Raw genomic sequence first — 6,852 nt, 5'->3', positions numbered from 1 at the left:
AGTGGGAAAGGGGGATTACATTCCTATTTTTTTTTTATCAAGAAGAATGATACTTCATTAATCTACTAGCAAATCAAACAATGAACAAACCAGTCAAAACTACAACCAAAACCAAAAGGGAAACCCTCCAACGCAAGCTAAAAGAAACAGCCAAACCCAAAAACAAAAATTACATGGTTAATCTATCTAAAAACCTCTGCTCATGGGCTGAGAGTTTCCTATTATTTACAATGAAAAACCTATACTTCATCCTGCCTTTTATATCAGTAGTTATGTTGTTTGCTGTCCAAGAACAACTGTAAAAAACACACCGATTTCGGTTCCTCCAAATTCCATACACCACAGCTGCTAGCACCGAGAATATGATGTCTGCTATCACACCAGACCGCTTGTTAGCTAGCCAAACCAGCCAGCTAAAAATTAATGTGAGAACTTGCCTAGACAGATAGCAATCAAAAAACAAGTGGCCATGGGACTCATTAACCACTCCACAGACTGGAAACATCTGAGAATCAAGCATCACTTTGAACCGAACCAAGTTATCACAAGTTAAAAGATAAGCATTGACAGTTTTCCACAGCCCAAACTAATGTTTAGGCAATGACAGCCTGCACCAGACAGCTTTGTGATAGCCAACTTGCTGCTGGCAAAGTGAGCTGTTATACAACTGAGAAGAGTGAAACTTCCCAGCATGACCAGTAGCCTTAATCTCTCCATAGCTGTAGATATCCCTAAGTTTACAGAGCTTTCTCCAATACCAGCTTGTGTCTTGTGGAATCTGATATGACAAGAACGCATTCCCTTTTAAACAAACTACATTCCTATTTTATTTGAGTGATTTTTAGTTAAAAATGAAAGAGGTGTTGTCATCTTTATTTCCTACCAATTAAAATAAAATAAAAATTAAAAGAAAATAATCAAAAAGAGGAAACTTACCAATTATTTTCCTTAGGCTATTATGGGTAGATTATAATAAAGAGGGAAGGAAAAAGAAAGAAGAGCATTATGCTCCATTGGTGCCGTCGACCTAGAGAGAGAGAGAGAGAGAGACTCGTTGTGAAGTTTGTCAGTTTTGCTTTGCTTGGACCTGAGGTAAGGAAGTTATATAGAATTTTGATTATTTATGCTGTGAATGGTAAGGTTGGCATGTATGAATAAGAATGTTATGTATGATGATACCTTTTGCGATATGAATTATGAGATGTTATTTTGTGTTGATATGACTGGATTGTATAAATGATGTATGTTATGTAATGATTGTTAGCATGATGAACGCAACACAACAAAAAGGGGTGACTAATGATGTGAAGACGTAATCCGAGTTACTAAGGATATGAAGACGTAACTCAAAGGGCGGACGCGCCGAGGTTATTCAAGTACCAAAGATCCTATTTACCTCAAGATGTGACATGGACAAGTTAGCGGGCCATGTTCACAAAGATATAATGTTATGTTTATGATGACTATGTATGTGATGTTTATGTTATGATTATGTTTATGTGTATGATGATGATGGTTACGATAATGACGCTTATGATGTATGACGATGTTTGAATATGAATATGTTTTGTTGTGTTTTACTTGTGTGTTAATTGTACTTTCTTGCTAGGCTTTTAGCTCACCCCCTTACTTTCCCTTCCAAGTAGCAAATAAGATTTCTCTTTGGCACTCGTGGTGATGTGGGGAGTTCTATCGGCAGGGTGTGTATGGCGTGGGGGCATCCTATGGACAAGAAACGATCAAGTTAAAACGCCATTTTCTAAAGAATAATGTTACGTTTATTTTTAACTTCTAGAACTTATCTGTGAGACTTGAACTTTAATTATTTTTACAACATTGCATGAAAACTATTATTTTTCTTTTAAACTATTGGGCCCAACTTGCATGTATTAGCAAGGCCCCACTGGGATTTCTATAATAAGTGGCTTTTTCTTCTATAAAATTATGAGCATACAGATATTTTACAAAGTATTATACTAGGGCGTTTTTACAATAAATATGTAGACTAGAAGAGGGAAATAAGAACGAAAGAAAAAGAAGAACAAAGCATAAAAAAGAAACTCTAAAACTCACACAACCTTAAGTGTAGAGCAGTAGGGATCACTAACTTTAACAAGGTTCAAAACCTTTGTCCAGAAGCTTATTCTCCTATTCTATAAGAACTAAGGGAACTCGCATAATTGGGAAATAGCTCTCTGGAATTATCAACTCGTTGGAGTATTTCTAGCCAAGGGCTCTAATGGATAGAAATAACATGTCTTACAAGTAAGCATTAGACTCTTATTTATAGAGTTTTGAGACACCATTTGACTTTTAAATTCCACCAACCCCTTAGTTTTACCAATGTTTAATTGAGTATTTGTGGAATTAAAAGGAAGATTTGAGAGTTACTTGAGTTGTTCAAAACGTTCAATTTAATCAAAGAGCAAAATGAGATTCGGCTGTCAGCACCCCAGGGCGCGGCCTGGAGTGTTTTGTAACCTCCCAATTTTGCACATTTTCATAAAAATGTCCCAAACCTTTCCCAATTGATTTGGTAACCTCCATACACCTAATAGAAGTTAAAATCATAACTTCAATAGCCATATCACATTATGGCTTGTGAAATCCAATTTTAAAAATGTGTAACTCTCAATTTACACATTATTTTAGTAATATTTTAGGAGTTACAAAATAGATACTAATTTTGTAAGATATGTAACTCTGAAAAGCATGTTACAAACTTAGACACACAATTGTCTATTTTATTTGTAACTCTTAATATTATGTTGTAATAAGACATTTGTCACATTATTTCATTTAAACATTATGATGATGTTCCTCAACTATTAAAAAAATAGTTTTTATTTTTTTAATTAAAAAATTGTAAACAAAACAGAAAAACTTATTCGATAATTTTATTTCTATTTATAAAATTTTAAAATTTTAATTAAAATTTACTAAATTTTGAAAACTGAATTTTCTCACTTATAATTTTTTTAAACAAATTTGCTTCGATGGCTTCTTCTTTTCCACCATGTGAGCTTTTTTCCTTCATGACCTCCTCTCTTCCTCCAGGTGAGCCTCTATTTCTCCTCTCAAGTCTCGCCCTACTTCTATCGTTCTAAATCTCTTTCTCTGTCAACTTCGATTTCAATTTCTCTTACAAGAATATTTTATTTTTGCAAGAACTACACAACTTGATTAGAATTTCAGGGTTAGATTAATATGATATTTAAATATATGGGTGATAATGATCTTTTATTATTGAAATTTTTTGAGTTTGTGTGATGGGTATTTATGATTTCTTTAATTTGGGTCTATAGTTATGGTACGATTTGAATTCTGTTTTTGTGTTGATGAGGAATTTGGGTCCGTAGTTATCTCGAATGACTATTTCGCGATCATATATCTGTGAAACTAGTTTGGCAAATGAGTTGCAACCAGAGCATATTTGGAGGTACAACACGAATTGGCATTCCTTGACCTGTGCTGATAAGCTCAAAAGCCATAGCACATTTCTCACTGTGCTGCTTAGAAAATACTCTTTCTCAAGCTAATCCACATCAAGCAGCACTTTAGCCAAATCAGGTTCAGGGCCAGCATCTCTAAGCCTGCAGTTTATTTCTTCCAGCATGTATGAAATTTGACTGTCCTTTGGGTGACTATCATCAGTAGAGGTGAACTCATAAATCGTTCCATTAACTTCGATTGGGCTTGTGCCAGGCACTTTGGTGATCCCTTTCTCCTTCAAATGCAGCCTCACTTTTGCCACGCCAGTCCATGTCCCAGAAAAAGCATATATATTTGACAGAAGTACATGAATTCCACTCCTCTGAGAAGCCAACTCTTTCACTCTTTCAGCTGCATAGGCTTCCATTTCAATGTTTCTATGTGTTCGACAAGTGACCAAGAAAGACCCCCAAATTACATCATTAGATTCCATTGGCCTGCTCTTTATTAGATCACTAGCTTCCTTTAGCATCCTAGCTCTACGGAGAAGACCAACCATACAACCGTAGTGAACAATCTCTGGAGAGATTCCATGGAGTTCTTTCATTGACTTGAGAATTTCTTGGCCTTGTTCTACATATCTGCCATGACTACATGCTGTCAATAGTGCCACAATAACTATTCCATCTGGTTTCACCCCCTTGCTTAAGCATCTCAATGAAAAGTTCCACAGACTTTTCCCCATTTCCGTTCATTGCCATAGCCCCAATGGCTGTGGTCCAAGCAGAGACATCACTTCTTGGCATGTTATTGAAAACTTGCATTTCATTCTGAGGATCACCACACCTAGAATACATGTAAACTAAGGTTATCCCTAGCCGCAAATCACAATGTATTTCATTTTTTCGGATGTAGCTATGGATCCATTTTGCAAGATCTAGAGCTCCTAGGAAACTGCATGCAGATGCCACCTCTACCAGTCACCTTATCTGTCTTAATTCCCTTGGTCTGCATTGCTTGGAAGAGTTCAATTGCTTCCTCATGCCTATTTTCTTATACAAGAGCGCCAATCATGGTGTTCCAAGAGATGAGATCTCTCTCGGGCATCTCATTGAATATTCTCCAAGTTGATTCCACATCACCATATTTTATCAAACCAGCAAGCAACGAGTTCCACGTCACTACTGTCCTGTTCGGCATTCGATCAAAAATTTTACAGGCCATCTCTTGTTTTCCACAAGTCATATACAGGTCAATCATGGCGTTAGAAATACTATCCCAACCTTCTAGTCCATTCCTTAAAGCATAATAGTGGCACCCCTTTCTAGAAAGAATATCACCTAACTGCGAACAAGCTGAGATTGCAGACAACTTCTATATATCCATGTCATGATCTATTATACCAAATTAATTCTGAAATTTCTTGATGTTTTCGGTCTATGTCTTTATATTGATGCAGAGATGGTTTTGTAAAAACACAACTCTTTCATATAGTTTTATGTATCTATATTGCTATGTATATTTAAATAAATTTATTGACAGAGCAGTTTACCTTTGACTGATTTCCACTATGATTTTGTCTTATTGCTTTTATAAGATTTGGTCAAGTCCTTTTGTGACCAAATGTTTTACAAAATTTTCATAAAAGATGTATAGGAGTGGCCTACTATTTAGTTAGTGAGAATGTGATTGCTATTATTATTGCTTCTGCTTTAGATGATTATGCTGCTATTGAGAAAAGTTGACAGATGACAATGTTTAATTCTTCAGTGATCATTTTTTATCACGTGATTATTGCCTTTGATCTTTGTTTTGATACCTTTTTTAAAAAACCTTTCTTTCATGTCAAAATATGAAAATAGAGAGAAAAATGTTGCAGGCAATGTAGTGTTGAATTAAGTAAATGTATCCATATATCTCAGGTACAAAAATGTTGCATGGTTTTCTACCTTATTTAAAGCTTGCTATCATAAACATTGTTCCCCCATTGACCTGAAAACTTACTGAGTTGTACTTGGACATCATACTACGTACAAAATAGTAGAACCATATCCTTCTTACAATATAGAGGCTATATCAAAATTTGTCTAATCTTTTAAAATAATCAAATCCCTTTCTCCTTCAAACTATTTTGAGGTGTTCTAACAGAAAAAACTTTATTGAAGAACTCTAGATATATGCCTGTTGAAGAACAAGTGACTATGTTCTTATTTGTGATTAGCCATAATGAACGACATCGTGTGGTTGTTGAACGATTTCAACACTCCACCTCAACCACATCTCTGTTCGTACTTTTTTATTTTACTATGTAGACTTTATTGATTTTGTGTTATCTCATGGATAGATATTATGTTTGAAATTTGAGATTACTTGGATATTATTAATGTGATCTTTTTTTTTACTATAATTTTCTTGTTTTTTATTTTAAAATAGTAAATAATGATCACAAAAAATATTTTTATTTTTTAGTTTAGAATATAAAAATAAAAAATAAACATTTCAAAAAAATTGTTTACCAAACATGTTTTTATTTGTTATTTTTCAAACAAAAATTAAAAATAAAAATTGCCAAATACATTTTTATTTTTTATTTTTAAAAAGAAAAAACAAAAATGGTTAACAAATGCATTTTTATTTTATAAAAATAAAAAAACATAAAATAAAATATATTTTTATTTTTTAATTTAAAAAATTTAAAAACAAAAATCTTACCAAACACAATTTATATTATATAAAATAATTTAACAATTCTATAAATGTCAGTCAACATTTGATGGATGTAAAAAATTTCAAAGTAATAAATTAAATATAATATTATGTAGGGTTCTAATTAGCTGAAAGATCACAATTCTAATAAGTTTAATATTGTTAGTGCTTACTTGAGAATCAAGCAATACGATCTCATTCTTTAAGAAATTGTTGCACCTTATTGATGGGTCCACGTCCATATAAGTTTTAGTATTATATATAAATGAATTTAAAATTTATTTTTAACAATACACGTAATATTATAATTATATTACATGTCGTGAGACATCGGTACAGTAATATCGTATTCAAAACTTTCATACTGGAAATTGAAAACAGAAACCTTGATTAAATCCCAGAGAAATAGGACACAATTTATGCGCGTAATCCCAAATTCTCTTCTAAATTTGGAAAGCTACTAATGTTGTCTCCAAATATATAGGCAATCAACAAAAAATTCCATTGAAACACAAAACATTTTTTATCAAAATCAGAGAGCAATCTCCACATTCTCAATCAAAAAAGTATCTGATCTAATTAAGATATCAATTCCATTAATTTCAGCGAGTTCCAGATTATACTTAAAAAAAAATATACTTTTAGAAATTTGAACACCATATATTCAGGCAATCACAGCCATTTATTCTAGCGAGAAATTTGAAATTACAAAAA

At 33.0% G+C, this 6,852-nt stretch overlaps 1 pseudogene; it reads right to left on the bottom strand.

The window, feature by feature from the left end:
* Nucleotides 1-586: 586 nt before the first annotated feature.
* LOC133825083 (pentatricopeptide repeat-containing protein At3g22690-like) lies at nt 587-6,380 on the bottom strand (annotated as a pseudogene).
* Nucleotides 6,381-6,852: the final 472 nt, after the last annotated feature.

Source organism: Humulus lupulus, chromosome 3 (genome assembly GCF_963169125.1).
Source record: "Humulus lupulus chromosome 3, drHumLupu1.1, whole genome shotgun sequence".
NCBI classification, from domain to species: domain Eukaryota; kingdom Viridiplantae; phylum Streptophyta; class Magnoliopsida; order Rosales; family Cannabaceae; genus Humulus; species Humulus lupulus.
Note: the sequence above shows the minus strand (reverse complement) of the source record. Positions and strands in the feature narration are given on the sequence as shown.